The sequence below is a fragment of the Crocodylus siamensis genome, chromosome 2, assembly GCF_052110815.1.
Source record: "Crocodylus siamensis isolate JL-2025a chromosome 2, ASM5211081v1, whole genome shotgun sequence".
Classification (NCBI taxonomy): Eukaryota; Metazoa; Chordata; order Crocodylia; family Crocodylidae; genus Crocodylus; species Crocodylus siamensis.
The window spans coordinates 35,515,112-35,542,303 of record NC_143396.1 but is presented as its reverse complement, the minus strand read 5'-3'; the positions used below and the strand labels follow the sequence as shown (position 1 = coordinate 35,542,303).

General features: G+C 42.0%; 1 long non-coding RNA gene across 1 annotated transcript in view; it reads right to left on the bottom strand.

Moving 5' to 3' along the window:
* The window catches only part of LOC149870149 (uncharacterized), a 121,110-nt gene that overhangs the window by 46,907 nt on the left and 47,011 nt on the right, over positions 1-27,192 (bottom strand). The gene's annotated exons all lie outside the window — the stretch shown is intronic.

Below are 27,192 nucleotides of genomic sequence, written 5' to 3'. Positions count from 1 at the left end.
CATCCCAAAGCAGGCCATGATACTTGCCTTCCATTACTTGGTCTTTTCCTTCAGTGTTGCGGTTCCCTCTCATTGCTCCTTGTGGACCGGGCACTGCCCTTAGCAGGTGTTCTTGGGGCTCCACCTCCCCAACACCTCAGCCATGTGCCAACCCTCAGGACAGCCAGCTATTGGACTGCTGGCTTGCCCTTCTGATGTCTTCTCCTCCCTCCTCTTCTCCTTGCTTGCCACCCAGACTCCTTCAGTGCAAGCTGACCATGGGATGTTAGACTATCCTGGTCAAAATGCCAGGTCTTCCCTCACTATGCTATCACCTCCCATGCCATCCTGGCTCCTCCTGGCCTTGGGAAGCTGCCCTTGGTCCCTTCCCCCTGCTTCAGGGCCCTGAAAACAACTTAAGAAGAAATAAAAAGAGAAAAAAGAAATAGTTGGGGTATGGGGCTTCAGCTCACCCCACTTGTGGGTCTGGCGTCTGTGGCTCCCAGGTCCTTCAACTCCATCCTCTTTAGTCTGGCCACCCCACCAGGCTGGTGTGGTGCCTCATTCAATAGAACCCAGGCCCCCTCCATCAGGTCCCTGCCAGTATAGTTCCCGAGCTGCTGACACCACCCATGTGCAGCCCAGGGAGCAGCCTCACCTTCTGTCTCGGTGGTGATCCTGCCCTCCTCTCCATTTCCCTGATGCCCACTTTTAAATCAGCCAGCGGTGATTCTTAATGAAGTCATCTTCTGGTACCATTTCCAGCTGGCAGTAAAAGCGGCTGATGAACAGCAAGGATGGTTTGTCTTAAGGATGGTGTGGCTCATCTGGCTCCATTTTTCCTACAAAAGGTAAGTGTGCCCTACCTTCAGGGCTTTTCTCTTTCTTCCCTAGGCAGGTCAGCCCTGCCTTGGGTCCTGCCATGGGCGGGTGTTCTGAGGCCTCCACCTGGGACAATAATATATATATATATTATACAGGTAGTTCCAACAGAAGGCACTGAGAGAACCACCTCAGAGAAACCTATTATTAAAGTACTGATTTGAGTTGGAATACCATGTTGAGTATGGAGAGTATAGAGCAGAGGTGGACAATTATTTCTGCTGGAGGGCCACTTAAGTTTTGGTGAGCTGTTGAGGGCCACATGGGTAGCCCTGCCCCTTTACAATTGCCCCACCCCTAGTTGCCATATTGGAACCAGAAGTCTGGGAAAGTCTGACCTTTCCCATCAGAAGTCCCTCCCCTTGTGTGCCCCAAATATTCCTTATGGGAGGGGGGGTTGCCATCTTAGAACCAGGAAAAAACCAAATCATATACTAGAAGTCAAACACCTACTATAACATATTTTAATTTTATTTCAGCAAATATTTGTCATGATTTGTGTTTGTGTACTGTATACAGAAGGGATTGCATAATAACTAAAAAAATAAAGCCTCTTATATTGGGTGTAAATGGTGGGATGTGGTTGGGGGTGGGGAGATGTATACGGTAGGATGTGGGGGGAGGTATGGTAGTGTGTGTGTGTGTGTGTGTGTGTGTTAGGAGGTGTATGTTTGTGGTAGGGTGTGTTTGGGGTGTGGAGGAGGTGTGGCTGTGTGTGGGGGCATAGGGTGTGTTGGGGTATATGCATATGTTGGTGGAGTTTTGGGGGGCAGGATGTGGGTTTGTGGGGTGTGAGAGAGGGGTGTGTGTGCAGAAGTTAAAGACTGGCTGATTGCTTCAGGGCCAACTGATGTCACCTGTATGAGGTCTGAGTCCCAACACCTGTGGCACTTTTATGTATATTACAGTTTTATTTTTCACCACTGATCAGGAACCAGTCAACAATTAACCCAAAAGTTGTAGGCTACTAGTTTTTGAACTCTCAGGTTGTTTTGGGGGAGGAGGTTCTGTTGTGTTTTGTAAGGACTGAGACCGTACCATTCTTACCAACTTCTGAAGAGTCCAAGGTAAGTGCACATGTTATGTTCACACTGTAAAGACTGGGAAATTAACTCTGAAAGAGAATTAGAGATGATCGTGTTTCTGTGTGTATGCTAACATATAGAAATGGGCATGTTACACTATGTTTGGATGTTGCAATTAAATATATAATAGATACAAAGATGGGAAACCTATAAAAAGAACAGCAGTAAATTTTACTTAAAGATTTTGTCTGAAAGCTATCCATAATATTTCAAATACTGTATATTTGATTTTTGCTATTAGAATGTCTTTCTTGTGCACTAAATGTTTGATTTACTAGGAGACTGCATGGTATTATCTAAGGGAATTTGTCTGCATCTGATATCGGGGATTTACATAGGGGGTGAGCCAGAGCTCTTGCTGGAACTAAAACCCTAAGTTTCCTTGTTAGAGGGTCTTCCCCTCTGCTCAGGGTCAGACCAATCACCAATAATTGTGGTCAGGAAGAAATTTTACACCATGGTCAGACTGCAGGTGTTTTTGCCTTTCTCTGCAGTAGAGGCATGGCCCTCTCCCTTAGATCTCTTGGGTGTATTTTAACAACCCTTGTAACAGTGGGACAGCCAGGGGCAGATCCAGAGGGACATAATTGTGCACTTGTACTCCCCTTGGTTCCTGCTCCACCCAACATTTAAAACCAACTGCCTGGCAGTGGCAGCAGCATTTTTAGTCAGGCAGTGCTGAGGGAGTCAGTTGACTCCATGGCTCATTATACTCTACCTGATCCCTTCTAAACTCTTCATTCCACAGCTGTTAATGTCCCTCTTTTCTTTTTAATGGTCTTAATGTTCCACCGATCAAACTATTCTTTGTTCTGCAATTCTGCTCCTGATAATGGCATTTTTATTTTACAGCCCTGCAGACTGTTTTTGACCCATTCCAATTATGTTACGTTTGTGTTTGATTCAATAAAGCCCTAGGCCCCTAGCATATAAGTAAAACTTTTAATATACTTTAGGTGGAGAAAACGTGTTGTTTCATGTAAGATGATGCACGTCACTATCTGCACCTCACTTAAAAAAAATCTAGTTCTAGATTTGCCCATGGTAACAGCCCTCATCGCTTTGTTTCACCTGTTGAGCTTAGGGTGTTTTGGTGTCTTTGGGCAAAGCGCCTTGTACTTGTGTGACAGGATTGACTGTGTAGTTTTAGGAATAGGTTAGACAAGGAGTTGTATGGGATGGTTTGGATAAGGATGATCCTATTTCATATAGGGGATTGGATTAGATGACCTGTGAAGATCCCTTCCAGCTCTACTTTTCTATACTTCTCTGTAGTAGTCCTGAATTTAACTCTGTGCATTACTTTCTGAGAAGTCCAGAAAAAACTGAACTGTGATTTCTGTTTCAGCCAAAAGTTCAACTGAGTTTCAGGGAAAAGGGGATAAAGTTATGCAAGTTATGCATAATGTTCTCCCAGCATTCCTTTACCTGATGGTGTTATACAGTCTGTGTAAGTATAAGTAAGGAATTAGTAAGTCAATAACAGCAGATAAGATTTTCAGCAGATAAGACTGGCAGCAGTAAGTGACCAGATGATTATAAAATGAGAGCACATACATCAACCTGGTTTTTTTAAAGGTAAGATAAAACAAATGAACTCTGCAGTTTGCCCTGGAAAGGAGTAATCAACATCTGGAGTGCCTCAACCTCTGGTTTGTAGTCCCTTGTTTTCTGGCCCATGGAACTCCTCATGGATTTGGAAATTTAGCAGTGGGAGAGCAGTAGCACTGCTCCCCCAACACTGAATTTCCAGACCTATGGGGAGCCCCAGACCCTTGAGGCCCAATCTTCATGCCCAGGGCTGGGAGGTGAAGGTCCTACCAGGACCCAAGCCTGACACTCGGGGCTCAATCTGGCTCATGGACCAGCCCCACCACAGTCATCTGGCCTGCAGATCCAGAAGGTTGAGTACCTCTGCCCTAGAAGTTAATAAATCTAAGCTTATATCAGTGTCCTGGCACACTTTTCATAAGATGTTTTTCTAAGCTGTCTCTTCCCTCTTGTACTAATGATCATTATTATCTCCACTGCTCACATCTGTGTTAGTCTTTTTATAGTGTGAGAAGATCTCTAACCTATCCTCTTTCCAAACCCGTTAAGAAAAGGAAACTGTGATGAAAATGTGATAAGAAAACATCCCTCTCCTAAGGCTGGATATTTGTGTTCAAACAAGTTGCTTATTTACAGCAAATTGCAATTTGTATATTTTCATAGGACTCTTGTGGGTATTGTCTAAATATATACATGAATCCCTGTAGGCAGCAGTTTGTATATTACCTGGAAAGCAACATAGAGAAAGGTGTGAAAGGCTATAACTTTGGTATATTTTCTTTTTACCTAGTTTCTCACCTCTTCTCTTTCTCTCACGTACTTTCTTAATCTCTCATTATAAAGTATTTTTGCCTTCTGGCTTTAATTCATATTTTTTAGTTCTTCCTTGCAGTTCTTCTAATCCAGAAGAATGTACCCACCACAGTGGTTTATTTTAATCTCCTACCTATTAAACCTTGTGTCCCACTTAAATGTGAAGGTCAAATTTAAACAAAGGCAAATCTATGCTGCTTTTAATAAACTTAGGTTCTGCAAATAATGTGCAATTGATACTGAATGTGAATAGAATTTCATTTTAGGATTTCTTTCTTCTTATAGTAAATATTGGTTGAAGGGAGATAATGAGAATCTAAAGTTACTTGTCCCCTTGAGTACAGGCGTAGTTTTTGCATGGCTTTGTTGGAATGCTGTGAGATTATGCTGGTAAAAATAGTAAAACCATGAATTCATAGCAGGAATGGAAAACTTTTAGAGAAGAGAAACAGAAATTAATAGCAGCATGAAGATGACAGTGCAAAGAAAGAGGAAAATGATAAGAATTATAATAAAAGGACAAAAGAGATACAATTCTTGACTGCTAACACCTGTGACAGCTTTAGAGAGTTTTAAATCTTTTGCAGAGAGAGGTAGGTAGATAGCCATGTTAGTTTGAAGTCAGGCAGAAGGCAGGGTAGATTTGCACTTTACAAACTGATGAAATCAGAGACAAGTGTAAGCTTTTATAAAAAACAGCATCTCTGATTTAGTCCATAAGGTGCAAAGGCAACCCTGCCTTCTGCCTAAATCTTTTTGATCAAGATGGCATATATTATTTAAAAAATAGACTCAACTTCATCCAGAAACTATGGAATGAATATGGATTTTTTGGGTGAATTTACATGACCTAGACATGTAGAAAGTCAGATTAGATTAGCAGATTTCTGTTTTTTGAGCCAAAAGATAAAAATGAAAAAGAATTTTTGAGGAAAAGGGAAGGCAAAAATCCAGTTAGCCATACTTATTAGTAAAAAGGTATTAGTTCAGAATATTGACAGATGAAAATTTACCCCAGAAATCAGGGGTAAAACTCTACTGATATAAGTTATGTTGGTTAGGGTTTTGTCTGTCTGTGTCCATCTCATGACCGATATCTTTTGGAGGCAAACAAGCTGTTTTCTGCTCTCACTGGCCAACAGAGTACTGCAAGACTACCTTGTTATATGAGATAGAGAGTAGTAGGATAAAGTCTGCACCATTTATGGGATGCCCATCTCATGGAGTCACCCTTCTTGCTGCTGTCCTTTTGGCCCTGCATATCTTTCCCTCTTAATTGCTAGCTTCAACTACAGGGATGGAGAGCACTCTTAGCAATGCCAAGTTGATGGCATATTGTTGAGAAGTCAGAAATATAGGGTCAAATGCCTCTGGGTTAATGGGGCCTAGAGCCTGAGCAAGTGCTCTAATGACTTCACTATTGAGCTAACATATGGGAGGATCCTATTCCTCCATTTTTGCAGCGTAAACAATGTTTTTCTTTCCTCTTTTTTCAGGGCTAACTACTTTGAAAACTAACTCTGCTCTGACAAAGTACTTAATGTGGATGCTTTGTTGGAGGCATGATATGGCAGATTCAAGAGTTCTTAAGGTGGTGCCAGTTCTTTGTTTTGTTTTAGGCAGCATTTAGAAATATATTTTTATTATTATTATTATTTGAAATGCTGCTTTGCTAACTACAATTTGAACTCCAGTATTTTTTAAACATTATTTATTTTTAATCTAATATGTTCTTACTTTATAGGTAAAATTTTCAGGAGATGTACAAATGTCCCCAGTGTGCTAAAATATTTTCTTCTCTACTATGCAAAATACAGTATATCTAAGCTGATAGGTATGTGAGTGGACATATAATGGGATGCTGCTTCCTGGCATCCATTGGTCTGCATATGGCTTTGTTCAGCATGTGAGACCCTATATGAACTTTGCTAGTACAGGAAGGGGAAGGAGGTGATGATCTTTATAGCTTTCCACTCCCTCCCATTTGGAGAGGAAGGAAAAAACAGGGATTAGGCTGGAACTGTGTTTTTCAGCCCCCGGATGGCACCAGAGTTGGCTGTCCCCACTTACAGAGATACTTTCTGAGATGCTGCAGGGTGTGTCTCTGCAAAACAGGGACATGTTGCCTATTGTCCTGCAAGATCAATGGATGGGACAATGAGCAACATGTTGCAGATCTGCTGTGCCAGGATACACCCTGGTATAACTGATCTGCTTCAGTTGACAATGTCTCTTTATACTTTCTCTCTGTCTCTCTCTTTCTACTTTCTCCTGATCAATTTGAGCTGACCAACGTAATAGAGAAGAGATGGGTGCAGTTGCATCATCCTTTCTCTAGAGGCCACCTTTTCACCCTGCTGACCAAACAGATTCAGGAAAGCCACCGCTCACTTACAGCACAACCCACCACAGGCTCTGAGACCATAATTCATTAAAAGGACTTAAATTTAATGGAGACATCTAAATGCAATAATATCATATCATCTACAACTATCACTCCTGCACGCGCACCCACCCCCACAACCATTTAGGCACCAGAATTGCTCCAGTAAAAATGCCTAGATGCTTAAAGTTCTGCTTCTGCCCAAGCCCAGACTTTGCTTTGCCTGAGCATCTTGGCACCTAAGCCCGATCAGGGTCCTCAGACTAGCCATCTTCTCTAACCCCTCTAATGATCCTGTTCTGATAGATATGGTCCAAATACATCTAAGATGCACCAAATAGTTTAGTTCTGATCAAACCCCAGTGGTCATTTATACTGCCACTCAATGGGGTCGCCACCTCTATCTTTATACAATAGTTTAGTTATTAGGTCACACATGCACATGTTCAATAAAATAATCTAGTGGTTAGAGCATTTGGGAGACTCAGGTTCAGTGCTGCATAGGGGTTCAGTGGCCTCCTCTACCTGAGGGGGTTGAAACACACGTTTTACCTCTCAGGTGAGTGCCAAGAGCAGTGAAGCTATAGGCTGTTCTGAGTGGGAAACATTCATCACTTCCTTATGCTGACACTTTGGAAGGAAAGAAAAAAGTCTAAGATTCATTGGGCTGGGGAGTAAGAGTATGAATCTCTAGCCCAGTAGTTGGAATCACCTGGGAGAGGAGAGACTTGAGTTCTGATCTCTGCTTCAAGGACATTTTTAATGCATTTCAAAAGGTCATTGAATAGGATGATAGGGCAGAGATTGGAACCAGGTCCTCTCCTGCCTTTAAGATGAATCACCTAAGCACCTGGTTACAGAGACATGTTTCCTCCTGCTTCTGCTCTCCAACTCAAGCAATCTTTGAAGATTACACCCACCCTAGAGCAGTCTATAGCATTATGGATAGAGCACTCTCCTGAGAGATACAAGATATATTTGAAGTCCTTTAGACTGGTTTCCCATATCTTGAGCAAGCACTCTAACAACTGAGCCAATACATGAATGAGGGCACAGGTACATGTTGGCAAGTACAGAGTGGGAAATGCATGGGTTTCCCCAGGGAACCCCAGGTCTTGGGTGAGTACCCAGGGCTGTTGCTTTGCAGGATCAGGCCCTCAAATGTGGGGAGCACCTACTTGGGGCAGCTGGAGAGCATGTCAGCCCCAGACTTTCTGCACTCTCAATCCATAAATGAACAGAAAAAGGTAGCACAAACTATTACTAGGAATTTTCATGCCACCATCTTTGGGCATTTGGGGCATGACAAGGGGCAGGGATATCTGTTCACTTGGATTTTCTGCTGCCAAAAAAAATGTTATGGTAGTACAAGGGCAATGTCTATTTGCAGCCATTTTGATTCCCTGATCAGCATTCTGCTCCTAAAGCTCACAACCTTTCCCACGAATTATATAAGTGTTTAGGTAGGATGACCATACGGGACCATGGGGACACTTTGCCCCCCACTCCACTCTCCCAAGCCAGCAGTGCTGCTGCAGGCAGAGGTGGAGCAGCATGGTACACCAGGTTTTGTCTACCCGGGTCTTAAAAACCACCAAGGATGAAGATTGTACCATTTATCTGAGTTGTTGGGAAGTTGGTGGCAGGCAGTTCATATGGACTGGCATTAAACAACCTGAACCACGTGACACAGGCTCTGGGCTCTTACATGGGGCTTTCAGCAGCATCAGCCCCATCCCACCAAAGCAGAAGCAGCCCTGCACTGCCCCTGCCCCTGCCACCACCTCAGCAGCCCAGCACTTCTTCCAGCCCTGGGTTAAGTTCAGAACTCGGGGGCTGTGTCCCACTGTCTTGAGGGGGACCCAAGTGATGGCACCTGGGTTCCACACCTATTCCAGGTGCCATCAGATGTGCAGGTGGGAGGATAGGCAGCTGGACCTAGCAGGACAGAGCCAGCTATAACCTTTCTCCTTGCACTTTTGTGGGACCAGGGTGATCCTGTTCTGGGGAAAGCATAGGCTGCTCCAGTCCTCCCATTCCTAAGAGAGCTGGAATAGTGTGGCAAAGCCCTGTGCCTGTTTCTCACACCAGAGACTCTGGAGCAAGAAGCAGGCAAGGCCTTGTGGTGCTGCTTCCTCTGCTTGACTCCTGGTGCCTAGGAGCCAAGCAGACAGAACTACATGGCAAAGCCTCCTTCCTGCTTCTTACACTGGGGATTCAGTAGTGTGAGGAGCTGGTGGGAAGCAGCCGGTGGTTGCTCCGCTTCTTTTCTTCTCCTGTCCTCTCTTCCTCTCTGTGGGAGGGGATGGAGCATCTGTCCCCCATGCCTTCTCCGGAGTGGGGTGACTCTGGTCTCTGGAAGGCACAAGGGCCGTTCCTCACAGTTCTATGCCTACTCATCCCCAGGAAAGTGCACAGACATTCATTTTCCTGAGAGAAATGCTCCCTGCGAGTAATTCCTACCTAGTTGGAGTCAGGTTATTTTTCTCCCAGAACAGTCATTTTTGTTCTGGGAGAAAAAGTTGGGGAACTTCTGTACACTTGTGATTTCTACTGGGGAGCAGCATTTCTTCCAGTAGAAAAGAAATGTCTGTACATGGCCTCAGTATAGCAGGTTCTTGGCATTAGATATTGAATCTTGCTCCTATTTATATTGATTTTATGACAAAAGTGCAGGCTGTTAAAGAAAAAGAAAAACCTTCACTTGATATAAAACATTGTGGCTACTGCTCTCGTTGCATGCCAAATATGTTATTGTATTAGTGTAGCTTCTGTATTACATGACATAGTTAGTTGTGCTAGTCTAAAATCAAGAAGGCAGGCTACATTTGCACTTTATTTATATACTTTGGCTAGCTTATAAAGCACAAGTTTTTGTGGGATGAAGCTCACTTCATCAAATGCTGTGAAAGGACATGCACAAGGCAGTGTATAAGAAGGGGAAAGAAATTTGAATACAAAGGCAGAAGGGAGGGGAGAGGAGAGGTGGGAGGTAGGATGAGGGGCAGTTCTGAGAGAGGCAAATAAGCAAGCAATACATCCACAGGAACGAAGGAGGCACAAAGGCTAATCCAGGTAATGGGATAAGAACGCATTGTCCCTGTTTAAAATATTTGCACTGTTTATATTGTACTTAATGAAGTCCAGTCTGTGAATGATCTCTTGTTCTGCAGATTCCTGTTTGGATCATTTTTCAAAGGTTTGCTGCCTGAAAACAGCCACCCTCAGGTCAGGGGTGGAGTGTCCAAGGAGGACAAAGGACTCTGCGACAGACCTGCATGTCTTTTGACAGCTGATGTCAGATCAGTGCTCATTCATTCTTTCCCATAAGGATCACTCCATCTGTCTAATGTAGACAGCAGAAGGGCACTGTGAACAGGTGATGGTGTATATGACATTGGTAGACTTGCAAGTGAGTGAATTGGTAGACTTGCAAGTGAGTGAACCATGGATGTTATATTCTGTGTAATTCAGTCCAGTGATATCGTGGTTTATATTGATGTTAGGGCCCAGAAGAGCTCTGGGTCTGTTTCAAGGTCTGTTGCTGTGGTAAGACTGGGAGTTAGTTAGCCTCTTTCTTGAGAGATGCCATTTGAGGTTGAGGGCTGGAATCTATAAAAGGTTTGTCCCCCGTAGCTACCTTGAGATGGTTATTCTTTTCCAGGAGGTTTTGGAGGTATTAATGGTGCATCTCTAGTGTTCAGGCCAGGGACTTTGTGTGACAACCAGAGGTCCTTGTCCCAGGGCTGGTATTGTAGCAGGTTAGAGTGAAGTTTGAATCTGGATTTGTTGTAACCCTACATTAGTTACCATTGATATTTCATATTAGTTTTATATTACTCCTTTTTCACATTTTAAACCTCAGACCTATCACCATATTTGGGTCAGGAAGGAATTTTACTGCATGATCAGATTGGTATTGACTGTGTGGGTTTTTGCCTTTCTCTGTAGCAGTGGGTGGGGCTCTCTACCCGGGCCCTCTTGAGCACATATTGACAACATTACACAGAAGCCGGACACTGGTTGCCATGGTTGCCCTACTTTACCTGTGGCAAGTTAGGACATTAGGTATATGTTGTGTCAGGGTTGACGGTAGTCTGTACAGTTTAGATTACAGTTTGTATAACATGGTTTGGATAGGGGTGATCCTGACGCAGGCAGGGGGCTGAATTACATGACCCTTGGAGATCCCTTCCAGCTCTACTTCCATGACTTTAGTATTGCTAGCTCTGAAATGTCTTGCAGATTAACTTTTATGTTAGATTTCCTGCTATTCATTGGAATTAAACCACATCCATTGATTCCCAAAATATTTTCTAGTACCTATAAATAGTTTTGGATTGAAAAACTGGATTGAAAAACTGTGACTCCAGTTACCAGGACAAACAGATATCTTCCAAACATAGATTCAGCAAATTGGGTTGCAGCACCTCTTTAGCTTACAAAACATTCAAATCTAACACCAAAAAATATGGATAATTGTTGTCTTTGCATCGTCTCATCTTTTCACAAGCCTACAACCTCCCTTGCCTCCCATTTAGAATTTTAAAAATGTTAAGACATTTAAAAACTCACTAAAGTGATGGAGGAAAATAAGCAAACAAGTGGTCCTTTGAATTTCCTTAATTGAATTACAGTATCCATGACCACTTTACCATAATTTCATGCACAGATGTAAATTAATCATTAAAAATATGAAAGCTATTGAATTCTGGCACAGCTGACATTTGCAGATTTTGAGATGCTTCCCTCTTAATACAGGATACATGTTTTGTTATGGTCATTGATAGGCTGACCCTAAGGAGATCCTGGGCAACCAGGACTTTCATCTCTGACATCTGGGACATTACCCCCCTCCACTTCCTAGCTCACTGTTCTCTCACAAACCAGGAGGGGGCTAGACCTCCTTCTAGGCAGGCAGTGATGCCTACCTGCTTCTTGCAAGCTGGGTTGCACCAGTCCGACTCTCTGCCCTGTACCCCTACATTTCCAGGATGTTCATTATAATTCTCCTTAGCCAGCCATGACCAGCCTCTAAATCCATAAATATCTAATCTTTAAGTTTTCCAGTAATTTCATCCAGTGTCCTTCAGTTACTTCTGAAATCCAAGACTGTCTTGGCTCAAATGGGAAAGACGGTCGTTCTAGTTCTTGATTGTGTTGTCTCTTAAGGAAGACTGTTCAAGTCTTGCCATGGAAGAAATATTTATGGCTATGCATATCTGTTGTTTTATCTTTATTTCTAAATTAAACTATTCCTAAGGGACCTGTGTCTGTGATATACAAGTACTAAAACAAATCAAATACATCTTAAGCTTTCTGGTAACTTCTCCCAATGTCCCTCAGTTACTATTTCCCCTTTTTTCTTTCATTGGGTGTTCTTTTTTGTTCCTGTTTCCTCCTCACACCAAATTAGAGTGTAAACTACTTGCCAGTGTTACACAAGAGAAGTCCTGAAGAGATAATTATCATAATTACTTGAATACAAGACAAAGTTGTATTGCACAATCAGCATGGGGGAAAAAGCCCCTCATCTTATACTTGCAGACAAGAAAACTAACTTCCTGCTCCTTGGGCAGGGGGATGGACCTGATGATTTTATGAGGTCCCTTCCAGCCCTAATATCTATGAAATCTATGACAGTCATATTAAATATATTGTCTATCTTTTGAACTGAGCAGTATGTTCTCTGAAATGGAAACTATGAAGTTGATTAAATGCAGCCAACACTGAGCATGAATATAAAATGTATGGCCCATATTAGGCAAGCAAGCTAATGGAAACCTACCACGAATATTAGTTAGTGCAACCCATCTGAATAAAATATATGGCAGTGCCCATTGTGTGCAGTCCCCCCCAGCACCTACTATTTTTCAAGTCATGACGGCTCACTACATTGCATACATTTCTACTTCCTTTTCACTCTCATAACTGTGCTGCACTTTCTTTCCTATTTCAAATGAGTCCTGTTTCTTCACCAGCCTTAAATGCCTGATAAACATTACCAAATGGGCCCCCAAACAATTCCATCTGTCACCCCCTTTCTCAGCCTGTCACCTTTGATTAGTGTGGCCTTGCCCTCCATGAGGTGAAGCCAGACTAGACTGCTTTATGTGCCTTCTGTATGTCATTTTTTGGAGGATCCCAGGACTCATGACAAGATCACCCAGTTCCAGGCATAAGTCTGGGGGCTAATCAGCACATAGATCCTTTGCTGGGGGAGGAGGGAGGGGATATCTGGAGTACACACACATACTGAGCAGTGCGGAGCTGTGGATTCACCATAGCTTGAAACACTGTTGACTGCTGGGATGCAGCCCAGTGAGCTGTATGGTACATCATAAGTCTTTTGGCTTTGGACTAAATACCATGTATAATTTGTACTACATGTAAACAGATGGAAAAGTAATGCTTAAAAGTGTGTTTATGAAGTACCTGTTCTAAAATTTACAGCTGTTTTAAAATAGGTAAAGTATATCAATTCTGGATGAACTAAAACTATTGGTACTATATACAAATTACTACAGTTATGTTTATTTCAAGGTCAACTATTTCAAAATTGCTCCTCACTTCCATGCACTCAGGGAGAGCAGGATCTGACTGTAGGGGAGATTGGGAGAATCTTCAGGGGAAAAAAGTTGGAGGGTACAGGGCAATGGGGCTACTGGACTCCCCAAAGTTATCTTCCTTGTGTAGTAGTGGGGGTGGGACAAATTGAAAACAAACCCCCGGTAATTAGATTCTATACCTGTAAAATTATATCAAATGTATACATTTTCTAAATGGGGGTTATTTATCTTTGTCTTTTATTTCTGAATGGATATGCTAATACCTGTGATTGGCCGAAGAAGCTTTTTAGTATAATCTGTATAGCATAAATTAAGTCCATTGGTTGTTGGAAGATGGAGATTTTGATTTGTTCAAGGTTAAAGGTAATTGTAAGATCGAGAAAACTGATCTTTCCTCTCACATTTTCCATTTTGAATCTAACGGTTGAATTTGAAATGTAAAATTGTTGAAAGCTATATAACACCCATACAATTTTTCCTCACTGACTGTCCAGATAAGAACAATACCTGCTTTGAATGGGCAGTATATCAGAGAACTGGTACAGCATTGTGACAGAAGCATCCTCTATGTGGAATTAATTTGTTCCAAATCATTGTTTATCATGAGTGAGTTTCAATGAAAGCCTAAAAATGTGCTTCTGCCTTTAATTGAAAATCATTTTCAGATCAGATTTATTTTCTTTTTAAAGAATGCACTGTCATTTCAAGTATGCAGGAATAGTTACATATCCAATCCGATCAATTATGCCTCACCCTTACAGTACCATAAGGCTGTGCTTCATATGTCACAGTTTTCTATATCCCGGGGCCCATGCTACCAGCTGCACTTGGGGTTGCACCAGAATGACCCCTTGCACTGTATCCAGCATGCAGGGCTTGTCTGTGAACCCAGTCCAGCCCAAGGACTAGGACTGGTCCAACGCCATTCCTGCAGCCTGCGGGGCTTCATGAATTTGAAACCACTGTTTAATATTGTTTGGTATTTTTCCTGTTTTACATTTAAAAAAAAATAAACTTGTTGTTGCTTTCTGATGCCAGTATAAAGGTATCAGTTACTAAGATTTCTGACTGACTTAGAAACTGTTTGATCCTCAGCTGGTAAATTTTCAGAAAGATGTAATTAAACCAAGCTTGTACGAATTTGTTGGGGTAGTACACTACATTAACATATCTCTCCCACTTCTGGTATGTCTGCAAGCTGCATTTTGCCATGTAGATGTACCATAAATTTCTACCTTGTGCTTTGAAAGTGTACCCTCAAGTGTGTTTCTTTTTCTCTCAGCCTTTTCTTGAACTAATCATTTATTTGTATTATTCCAGAGGGCAAGAAGTCATATAAAATTCCCAGATGGGCAACAAGTTTAATATTATATCAGAATACTACAGCTTACTATTGTTAGGCATGGCCAGATTATGCCTTTAAAGTGGAAGCTCGGTAGGAACTTCAGGTAGATGTGCTTCAATTATAAGTCAAAGGAATGTAAAGTTTTGAGGAACACAGATGCTAAACCAAAAACTGAGAGGATGCAACATCCAACACTCCCTAGCAGAAGGGGCAAGGAGCTATTATACCTTGTTCTGGTCCCTACCATCCCTCAACTCCAGGAAATACAGGAATGCTGGCCCTTGAATATAGGTCTAGGCCTTGAAAGAAGCAGCTTCTTTAAGTCCACTTACTCTTTAGTGAGCATCTACAAGGGTGGAATATAATTTTTTTCTCTGAATTTAATTTCTGGATATAAAAATGAATGCTATAGAAACAATTCAGGTATCCAACTATCAATCTTTTCTCCAGTGCCTGATAAAGGGTGTTTGTGCTCAAAAGCTTGCAATTAAAGATTTTTTTTGCAAAAATTGTGTTGGTCTAATAAAAGATATCATTTCTACTATGAGTCCTGATTGACAGAAACCATTCAGTACTTTAAGATTCAGTAAATTGAAAACAATTCAAGCAATAAATAATTTTAACAGTTGCAAGCATCTGCATCAATGTCTTGGAAAATACTTTATCTCAGATTTGATGGAAAGGTGGAATTGAACAGAGATAAGCCTAAAGGTGTCCTACTGAAATTTCATAGGATACTAAAAATACTCTAAAACCTGATTAATAGAATACATTTAAGTCTTAATCTGGCCCTAGATATTCTATAATGGGGATATAATTTCCTGTTAAAGCCATACAAAGGGAGTATCGATTTTCTGAGTTATTACTTTTCTTATAGTATGTTCAGGTACTGTATCATCAGCTGCCTTTTTAAAGGAAGGTAGTGCATGTCTGTTTTCAGACATCCTTCAGTTCCAACTCTCTCATGCTGTCATCCATTTAATCCAATAGGTTTATCAAATGAATTCTGATTTGGTTCTCTGACTCTTACTTAAAACCAGATCTCAGTAGCTTGAAGTCAACTCCCAGCAACTTTCATCTCCTTTACAGAATTTTCTCAAAATTATTTTGGTATAGGAGAAAATGTGAGAACGTTGTTCTGTGCCCCACAGGAACACATCAGAAGTCCTGGTACATTCTAGTACTCAATCTTGCAAATCTAGGGGAATCACTGAAGGGTGGACCTATTTGTATTGGCTCTGGGGTCTTTGCTAACTTGACCTTACTAACTTACTGGAAGGCATTCATCTATATATTCCTTTTAGACTGGGGCACATGGATATGTTTGAGCTGGCTGACTCCTCTCCTCTGCACAGGAGAGGTCAAAAATACATGCCTGTCAAAGATAAATGGGTTTCTGTTGTTATTTTAGCATTATGCCAGCTGTTTGTGTTTTGGATTTCATGAATCCAGGGATGAAATTTTGTGGGTGACCATGCATGTATCAAGTTATAAATATTATTGTTATAATAATATATAGCTGTCATAATATGCATTGATATTGGATATATGTGAATTGGAGAGAAAATATTGGCATTGACAGTGATTTAACCAATGAGACTGATGAAGATAAAACAAAGATAAAAGAAGAATAGAAATTCTATGGAGAAAGGAATGCTTACAGAGTGAATAACGATTATGCCATTGGGTTATTATTTTGGAAGATATGTATTATTCTGTTTCCAGCCACACTGTTTGATATGGGTTAAAAAGCTTCACTAAGAACTTTCTTATTTCCAAAGTAGAGGAAATACCATAAAAATGATCTCTTTAAAGCATTTTTAGTAATTACAGATTCAACATCATTACCAAAAACTAAAATACCATTCCAGCTGTGATTTATTCAAGGAGTCACTCTCAATTCTCTATCAGCAACAGTATCAGTAGCATAAAAAGTATTAGGTTAGTAAGATAATAAGTAGGTTTCATTCTCACTTGCTTCCACAGTGATTGTCATGGGTTTAGTATGGAAATTAAGCAGGGAATTTGGTACTTTTTTCTACACGTTATGAATTCAGTGTGCATATACACTATGTATAAGGATTGTCACACTTAATTTTTATGGGTTATTAGGGTGCCTTTTCTTTGTTTTTATTGAATTTTTATTTTTGGTTTATGTACCAAAACTCTTCCCCCCGGTTGGCCCTGTCTCCTCATATCCCAAGTAACAATACTGCTTGAATTCAAACCATTAAATTTTCTCTGCAAAATCTTACAACTCTCATAACTTTGACATTTTATACATTCAGTTTGTACTGCTGATTTCATATGATTTTTTACAGTGTGACACTGAGTGTTGAAATCATTCTTAAACTGATTAAAAGTTTAGATTTTACATATTCTTACATTCCTGATCTATCTTGATATGAGTTAGACTATAATCCTTTACATCAGGTTCTGTCCCAAAAATATTAAAATATTGTACTGTATGATTTAAAATATGTACAGTGTGTCAACTTCATAATGCCATTTTATTTTAGGTAAGACATTTTAGCCTCCAGATAAATATATAAAAATATTGTTGTTTTTCTGTTTACTTACTCTGTCTCATTTATATATCTGAAAGTAATGTAATTTGAAATGGGCTCAGAGAAACAAAACAAAAAGCCCAATACTGTAATATGTTAGAAATGAAAGAATTAAAGAAAAAAACATATTCTTTATCTGCAAGCAGCATTTATCTTTTTTTAGTTCTTTTTTTTTTTCATTAGTTTTAACAAATAACCCCAGTACACTTCTGAGGCATATTTCCACTTCTAAAGAAAATGAACTTACAAACAACACTGAATTTGGTTTCGTGGCATTTCAATAATATTGCCTAGGAAGAGAGGTCAACACTTACAATACCAAAAAAAATGCATTTCTTTTGCTCTGGTTATTTTTATGCAAGGATTTTGTGAATAATGCAGCCTTGTATATTATATAGTGTTTGCTGCAGGGTTGCCGTAAAAACACTCCGGTTAGCAGTTATTATTCAGTGGTGTATGAGATGTCAGCTCATTTCAGAACAGTTTAGACAGGAACTATGCAGGGCAGAGCAAATAACATATAGGAAGTAATGTGACAAATTTAGCACCTCTGTGAATTGTCTATAAGCAATCTAGGATTTTTTCCCCAAAATGCTCATCCAATATCTTCTATGTAAATATTTGACTATTTTGACTATTAATTAACTGTGAGCACTGAGCATTCAGAATGTGCCTGTGTTGGGTTTGCTCAGCGGTGTAGGAATGCAGCCAGGAGTCTGGGGTGGCTGCCACATGCAGGGAAGCAGGAACTTCCAGCTGCTGCCACCTTAACTGTGATCACGTGGCTGCAGCCAAACCTTTTTTTTTTTTTTACCACTCCATCCCTGTTGGCACACAGGGGAGTTGCCCCTGTTTCCCTGCCCCAGTTATACCACTGGTTTGAACTGATCTTGTAGGTTATATGGAACTGTTCTGCTTAATGGTCCTTAGATGAATATGACTCACACAGTCAGCTTTCTGTTTCTATTTGAGCAATTCTTTGCCTTTTCCATGACTATGTCCAAGGGTTAAGTAAGGGAAGGAATTTTTTTGAAAGCACTCTAATAGAGTTTCTTGGAGTGAGGAAAGCAGGGAGTAACAATTTAGTTACAGATATTTTATGAGCAGAAAAGAGAGACTAATTGTGCTAACTATCTTTAAGCTTTATGTTGCATCAGAACACAAAGCTTCAAAGCCATCCTAATGCATTCTACCCTCCATCCTGTCTGCTGAATGCATAAATGATATTGCTAGAGTTGGGAGGTAACCAAAATACCTATCTTGCAGAAATTCTGAGACATCAAACATTTTTGTTACAAATCAGAACAAAATATCAAATTTAAATGTTACATACAAAAACTATTTAAAAAGATTTAGTTTCAGGTCAAAACGGGCTTTGAATTGAATTTTTTTTCAAAATATAAAAAATCCATTTCAACAGAAAAAGTAAGTTGAATTGAAAATGTTCTATTCCAAAAAATATCCAGAGGAATCTTTTTTTGAAAATAAAATTCAATCAAAATCTACGTGTTCATGCAGAAATATTTTGGTGTTGTGAAGCATAATTGAAAAAAATCTGTTGGATAATGTCAACCAGCTCTAGGTAAAATGCTAAAGGCATTTACACAAGTTTTTTAGAAAACATTCTTTCCATTCATATAAGTTGATTGTCTCTGATAATGTTAGCCATTTTGGGAACCTTACTACAAGTGGCTTAACTAACTGCCCAAGTTAACCAGGTTCAGAACCATGTATATTAGGGCTAGATTTTAAGAATATATGCTGTCAATGAAAGTCTGTCGTTTCCAGGTAATGATAAGGGTTGCTAAATCCACTTAGTAGGGGACAAAAATCCCAAAAAGTGTCATACCCCTAAAAATGCTTCAAAACCTTTACTGGAGCAATCTCTCTTCTTTTTGTGAGAACAGAAAGATACAAAGGCAAATAATTCCAAATATCATCTTTGAATCTAGATATGCCTTTTTCACATTTTAAATTTAGCATTTTTCAAACCAAAATACTCTTTTGTGTTGTCAGAAAGTACATTAATGGCTTTTCTTTCTTTTTTTTCTTTCACCTACAAATGCAGTGAGTCTGCTAAGCACTGCAACACAAATAGGTATACTGTACAGTAAATTGAACTGATGTGTAATCATAGGTGGAGGAAAAAAAAAAATGGGGGGTGCATGCAGGAAAGTCTGCAGGGAGATGGGAAAGGGTCACAGGGGGGAGTGGCTTTGCCTGGCACTGTGCTGGACCCAGCTGCCTCCCCACCCTGTCCGTGGCCCCGGCCCCTGCCCCTGCCCCAGGTGCCTCCTGGCTGCACTGGCCCCAACTGCCTCCTGGCCCTGGCTATGCCAGCCCTGGTTGTCTCCCCACCCTGGCCCTGGCCAAGCCAGGGGCCAGAGCAGGGCCAGCCTCAGTTATGCCACTGGATTGGAGGAGTCAGAGCCCCTGGGACCCCCGTGCCCAGCCTGCCAGGCCCTACATAGCCAGGGCAGGGTGGGGCTGGGTACAGGACAGAGCCATGGCTTGTCCGGAGGTGCAGGGGGGGGCAGCGGCTCCCACAGTTACATGCATCCCAGGAGACACATGGGGTGCATGACCCCAATCTGTGCAGGGCAGGGCAGGCTGCTGCTGTGGACTGGAGCTGGGGAAGCACTGGACTATTCCCGGTATGGTGGCGGGGAGTGTTATATGCTCTGCATGGGCAGCAGGGGCGCTGGGAGCAGGGTCGGGTGAGCTACAGCAAATCTTGGGGTGTCTGCATCCCCCTCCCAGTACCACCCTCACCTGTCCTGGGTGTAATCCTGCCTCTGCCCCTGCCCCTGCCCCTGCGCCTGCCAGGAAGAACCCGGCCACAGCCCACAGCAGCAGCCCGCCCTGCCCCATGCAGATGTGCCCTGCCCAACGTGCTCCCTGTGCCTCCCGGGGTGTGCATTGCAGCAGGAGCCATGCCCCCTGGATTAGCCACTCAGGGCTCAGCCCTGCCTTGAACACCTGCTCCTCCCCCAGCCCTAGCCCCATTCCCTCCCTTACCACTGCCTGCGTGCCCCTCCCCACCCCTGTTGCTGCTGCAGGAAGCCCGTGGCCAGGTTTCCTGGTAGCCCTACCACTGCCCCACATTTGGGGGCCTAAGCCCTGTTAGCCCCCTCTTTCCACTGCTTATGTGTGAAATTAATATACAGCTTTGGTACTTTTAATCACTGTCATTTTTTAAAAGAAATAGTTTTCCTACAGATTTAAAACATAATGTTTTTCTCTTTATTTCCTGTCTTTCTCCTTCTCTTTGTTTCCTGTCTTTCTCTTTCTTTTGATCCACTTGATACTTGTTTTTGCATACCATATTCTATGTTTGGGAGAAGCTTCAAAAAACTAAAATAAAATCTATTTTCAAAGCCACCCTGTTGTTCTGTTCCACAGCTTTCTGAATGTTCCTCTGATGTAATGCTTTGACAGAGCTGGATAGCAGGTTTATTAGGACCTCTTCTTATTAGACTGATCGTAATGATATTACTGTTTCTGCTTGAGCCAAGTCTATACTGTAAACTTTTGCTAACAGTTTTTGCAGGTCATGGGTATGAGGAAGTATGGTCAGCCAACAAAAGTTCCTAGTATAGATGCAGTTATATTAGAAATTATGCATAGTGAATATAACTTGTTTTTCTTGACTGGGTAGGTTTAGATGCAGGTTGGAAAGGTAGAATAAACTATATTGATGAAAGCAAAGTTTGACTGGTATAGAGCATGTTCTTCCTAGAAGTGTTTTTTTTCTGGCATGATAAAGAAGTTTTTTCTTATGTCCAGTCTAAAATGGTCTTCCAGCAGTTTTTGACTCTGAGATTTTCTTCAATCTCTTGTTCCACATCTGTAGTTGTGTCTCCTTGGGTGTGGCATCAAGAGATTGGGTGCTCATGAGGAAGCTCGAGTGACTTCAGATGTTTTTATGCTGTGGGATGGTCGTACAGCAGGTGTCTCACATCTTCACTTTGACTTAATTGTTCTATCCTGCCGGCTAAGGTAATGGTCCATCTTTAACATAGACTATTATATCTAGTTTGCTTCCAACAACTTCATATACTTTGTTTTCCATTACTGCTTAAATATACTCTAATTTATCAAGGTTTTGGGGACTCCCTTTTTTTACAAATACATACAGATAGAGCACAGTGCACTCACAATGTAAGCAGTGGGTTAAAACAAACTCTGTCATCTTCATTGTTTTACCCAACCTTTTTTTCTTTTCATGGATTCCACCTTTCCCTTGCTCCCTCTCCCCCCATGGTGATTAAATTTCAGATAAGGTTTGTGAGAGATTTGTAACCTCACATAGTACCTTGCTACTTTTGAGTGGGAAGAATGAAAAAATAGAAGTGATATTAGCACTAACAACAGAACAAGACTTGCTATATTGCATTACACATAAGGGCTTATGTAAAATTTAGCTTACCCTGTAAAAGCCAGTGTTCAGAAATTGAAAGACAGATATTCCAGGGCCTGCTATCTGAATAAAGGTTTGGAGATTTAGTAAATTGATATGGTGATTAACAAGGCAAAGGAGAAATTGTAGGGTTTTTTAATATTAGCCATGGCCTTGATTGTAGTTACAGTGAAGATCCTTTAAAGTTTAAAAGATGTCTTACTGAAGTCCTAGTTTGGAATGTTCTTGCCATAGTGTATATAATATATTTCTGCTAGGCGCTGAAAGCAATTTGTCTTTGGCCTACAGCTATCTCCCTATACAGATAATATAAGATGGTCCTTGTTCTGTTTACTGGACAAACATGACAAATTATTTTTTTACAATTACACTACATTTTTTACCCTTTTATGGCTTATGACTGCATAAGTAAAGCAGGAAAGCTTACTAATACAAATATTAATGAGCTACTAAATATTAAGTAAATCCCATATCTCACATAACATATACCCCCAATAAGATGCACACCTTTTTGCGGGGGGGAGGCAATGTAGAAAGACTGTTTTTTTTTCAGAGTTATGGATGCATACTGCTCAGAAAGGTTAGCTTGGTTAATGGAACATTAAGACCATTAAAAGGGTGAGGCAGTTGTTAACAGAGTGAAATAAAGTGTGTCATTAAGTCAATTGACTCCCTCAGGTGCCTGAATAGTAATGCCACCACTGCTGCTGAACTGTGGAGCAGGAAGGAAAGCAATGTTCTTCTATTTTGGGCAGAAAATAAGTTCTTCCATTTAAGACATGCACCCCAGTTTTAGGGGCCAAATTGGGGGAGGGGAGGTATACATGAATAAATATGGTATATTGTAAAAATAAGTTCCAAATGTTCAGTCATGTGCATTTTTAAGGAAACCTTATTGTCACTGTTTATACGTCTCAAGTTATGGAATACAAAGTTACCTTGTGTCAATGGAGAGGCATGGTGACAATGCTTAAGGTATTTTGTTAGGGCAAACAAGGCATCTCGGCTGAGATGTTTTAATCAGGAATGAGCCTGACTTGAGCCAGGATGCTGGATCAAATGACCTCATGAGGTCCCTTCCAGCCCTTTTTTCCTACGAACTATGATTCTGTAGCTCTAGGGTCTGTGCGTGTGAGTACCACTCAGGCCTTGTATTCAATATGTCCCTCAGTAGAGTCAGTCATAAGTCGTTTCTTGGTCATTTGGCCTGGGGGTTCAGTGGTGGCTGGGCATGATGCCAGCTTTATTTACTTGTATGCTGTTTGCTATAGAACCCATGTTAGCCATGTAGACTGTAAAGACAGGTTCCTGAAGTGGTGTCCAATCAATACTATTTATATCCTGAGTATTGTACAGGAAGATGCTCATGAATATTTCTACAAAAAAGATTTTTTTACAGAATGAATGGGGAAGTACTGGAGTTGACTCTAGAAAACTGATGTTAACTGGAATTTATTGTGATTAAAGATGTAAGAGAAGCTCTTTCTTTCTAGAGGAAAAGTTAAAGAATTGTCCCTAGGTGAGGCCTTATAGTTACTTCCCCAATTTATTTGCTTAATACAGAATGTAGACTTACCATCAACTAATGAGAGCATGGCATGTCTATGCCTACATGTGAATGCATGTGCAAAGCCATTAGTTATTTTTAAAGAAATGTTAGTACTGCTAACAGTGGGCCCTGTTCATTGCACCAGAAGGCTGGTGTCATTCTTTTCCAGAGTGCCCTAAACACATCCTGTTTTTATATTTTTGGAGAATACATTATTTGTAGTTGCTACAGCAGATCTTACAAACAAGTCATCCGTGACTGGTTTCTGTTAGTGACCCAAAGCTTAAACCATCTTTTGCAAATGGATTGAGCCATCGTGATACAGGTCCAGGAATATCTAATTGGCCCCATGACTAGAAACGTGGTCCTTGAGGCAGAGTAGAACACTGCCTTAACTATATTAAATGTAACAGGGAGCTTTCTCAGGGCCAGTTTGATGTTGGCCCACCTACCCGTTTCTGGGTTAAGCACCCACCTCTCTGGTCTACTGCACTTTGTTTAATAATTGGTGTCTTAATTAGGCAAGAGGCTACCCTTTGGTGGCCCTGTTCTCCTGGACCTATGCATGCAGCTCCAACCACCCCTGTACTTTATCCTGTAACTGTTTTATTTTTTTTTTCTTCTGTATAACTGCCACGCGGCACTCTCACATTTATGTAACCTTGAAGTCTTAACTAGTAAGCTAAATGAGCGCTTCGTATTTTTCTCTGTTGCATTAAGCTACACATGCGCATTTTGTAGATTTTATTTCTTATCTAGAAGTGTTATTTTTGCAGAAATGAAACTTATGTAAAAAGTCTGCCTAGCAATTACTATGTAAAAGAAACTATCCTATCCCTGTATGCTCAGCTTATATCATAGTCAGTGTCACAGAGGCAGTCCAACCAACATCTATAAAGAGGCAAAGAAACAGAAAACAGCAGAGACAACGACCGGAAAACTCTATAGGCCCGATCACCCTATAGACCAGTTCTCAGCCTCTCTGTCTGGGCGTACCCCAGCGAAGACAAAGGCCTTGAAAATCCGACAACTAACAACGATTCACTGTGTACAGTGGGTACTGTATATCCCACTCATGAGCTGTTGACCAGTTCTGGGACTACGGAGCCGGCAGCCGCACCTAGCTTTGGACTAGCTCCACTGTTGGAACGCAAGGGCTGGCTCTGGAACCCCGTGAACCAACAGACCCCCTTTGTATCCAGCATGCTGTAACTGAAGAAACATCGGAGACTCCACTCCTCGACTGCCTCTCATCGTAGCTTAGACAGCATATCTACGCTCGCTATACTTGTATTTACTGCAGCTTCGTTCCAACCGGCCTCCCCTCTTATTCATAAGAGGGTGAGGCCAGGTGAGTGAATAAAATCTTTTTATTTTATCCTATATCTACTCTGTAATAACTTCTATTACTAACATCCCATCTAAATGAGCCATTGACCAGTTCTGGGACTAGGGAGCTGGCAGCCGCACCTAGCTTTGGACTAGTTCCACTGTTGGAGAGCAAGGGCTGGCTCTGGAACCTCGTGAATCAACGGACACCCTATAAATTAAGAAACATTAACAACTTACTCTAAGTCGTCTACTTGTGCCAACTCAGCGAACCTCGAGGGTGGCTATAAAGCTACCTCCAATCCCACCCCACAAGCCGCGCGCTTGCACAGCTCCGCAAAGCCCGTGGCTCCCCTAAGCGGTGCCGGAACCGCTAGCCTGGCATTCCGCTACACATCCCAAGCCTCACAGATCTCTCTCTCTCTCTCTCTCTCTCTCACACACACACACACACGCACGCACACGCACACACACGCGTGCACACACACACACTGTTCTGTTCTGGCTGTGCCCCTTCACTCAGCCTCTGGCCCAAACTATGGCCTCAGGCACCCATGTACATACCTTGGCCTCTTCCCCACACATGGGGTTCCTAGTATGCCCACTCTAGGGCCTCTACACCACACCCCACTCTGGGGTCTTATCTTCATGATCAGCTAACTACTCATGGGGCTGGCCCTTGCACTACCCCTCAGGCATGCTCACTGTTCAGCCCTACTCAGCCCCTGTAATGCACAGCCCTTCAGGCCTACTCCCATTCAGCCCTACTCTCTGTGGGGCCACCTCCATCCCTGCCCTTTCTCTCCAGGGCCACGCAACTATCCCCAACCAGGGGGCTTCAGGGTCTTCCTCCCCTGCGGGCTCAGGTGGCTGCAGCCGTGCCTGGCCCCACTCCTCTCCTGGGGTCTTCCACTCCCTAGCGCTCAGGTGGCCATAGCCATGCCTATGAACATGAGTCGTCAGTGTGACAAAGTCATCAAAAAAGCTAACTGCACTTTATCATGCATCAGCAGATGCATGACCATCAGAACCAGGGAGGTGATACTTCCCCTCTACCGGACGCTGGTCAGACCACAGTTGGAATACTGCATGTAGTTTTGGGCGCCACACTTCAAGAGGGATGTGGATAACCTGGAGAGGGTCCAGAGAAGGGCCACTCGTATGGTTAAGGGCTTGCAGGCCAGGTCCTATGAGGAGAGACTAGGGCACCTGGACCTCTTCAGCCTATGCAACAGAAGGTTGAGAGGCGATCTTGTGGCTGCCTATAAATTCATCATGGGGGCACAGAAGGGAATTGGTGAGGTTCTACTCACCAAGGTGCCCCTGGGGGGTCACAAGAAATAATGGCCATAAACTTGCAGAGAGCAGATTTAGACTGGGCATTAGTAGGAACTTCTTCACAGTTAGAGTGGCTAAGGTCTGGAATGGGCTCCCAAGGGAGGTGGTGCTCTCCCCTACCCTGGGGGTCTTCAAGAGGAAGTTGGATGGGCATCTGGCTGGGGTCATCTGAACTCAGCACTCTTTCCTGCCTATGCAGGGGGTCGGACTCGATGATCTATAGAGGTCCCTTCTGACCCTAACATCTATGAATCTATGCCTGGCCCTCGTACCCACCAAATTGTGGGGGCTAGGGGTTAAGTCACCCTGACCCACCTTTCACCAGGGTGGTAACTGTCCTGGCTTTTTCTGGGGGCTCCCATGCCACTAGGAGCCCCACTGGGCCACGCATCGCTCACAGGATGCAGATTCAAGTCATGCCCAGGACCAAAAGTCTCCTAACCATCTCCACAAGCTTTTACCCTTACCTCTACATGTTCCTGCTACAGCTCAGCCAGGCAATATTTCCACTTGGGCAGGCAGCACAAGACTGCAACCATTATATACCAGGTTCTGAAAATGCTGATGTCATCAGGCACCTGCTGGCTGCCTGACCAAGCCTTAAAGCGGCAAGCACCCAAAGTTGCACTGCTACATTAATATTATTATAATTATACTTCACTCTCAAAAATTGATTTTCCTCAATAGAGCTCAAAGCACTGTTAAAATGCATTCAACTGCATGTAAAAGGAAAAAGTCCAAGGCTAGAACATGAAGAAGAGAAGTGCACTTGCTTGGTTCACCAATAGTGTATGAAGTGAAGTGTGACTCTTCCCTGGACAGGCCATCCATAGGAAAAAGAGGTGAAGACACTAGTCTTCAGCTATGCCAGCCTAACCAGTCTGCTCCTATCCAAGAGGTCCTGCTAGTGTTATGAGTTCTGACCAAGTTACTTCATCATCTGGCTCCAGTAATTACAATCATGTGAGTCAGAAATTCCAAGACAAAGAAGTGGATAAAGTCTTCTTTTCCTCTTATAAGAGAGAAGCCTGTGTTCATATATGTTTGTGGTAAATTAATGCAATTAATAATTCCTTAAAACTTCAAGTCTTTCCTCTATACTAAGTCCTGCAGATGTGAAAGAAGTATTATCTGAAGCTGAGAGTTATAAACCTGTTTTTACAGATCATTTGTATGTCCTGTGCTATTGTGTAAAAGGAAAAACTAGAATTCAATTGATATGTAGTTAAGATAGAGTTTAGTAATGTAATGCAATATGGTAAGAACAGGGGAAATTAAGGAAGGCATCTTGAAGGGGTGAGCTAGAAGGAAACTATTTTGGTCTCTTTACTTCTTTAAGACTAAAGCCAATGTCATTGTCTATCCAAGCTCCTCTCTCTCGG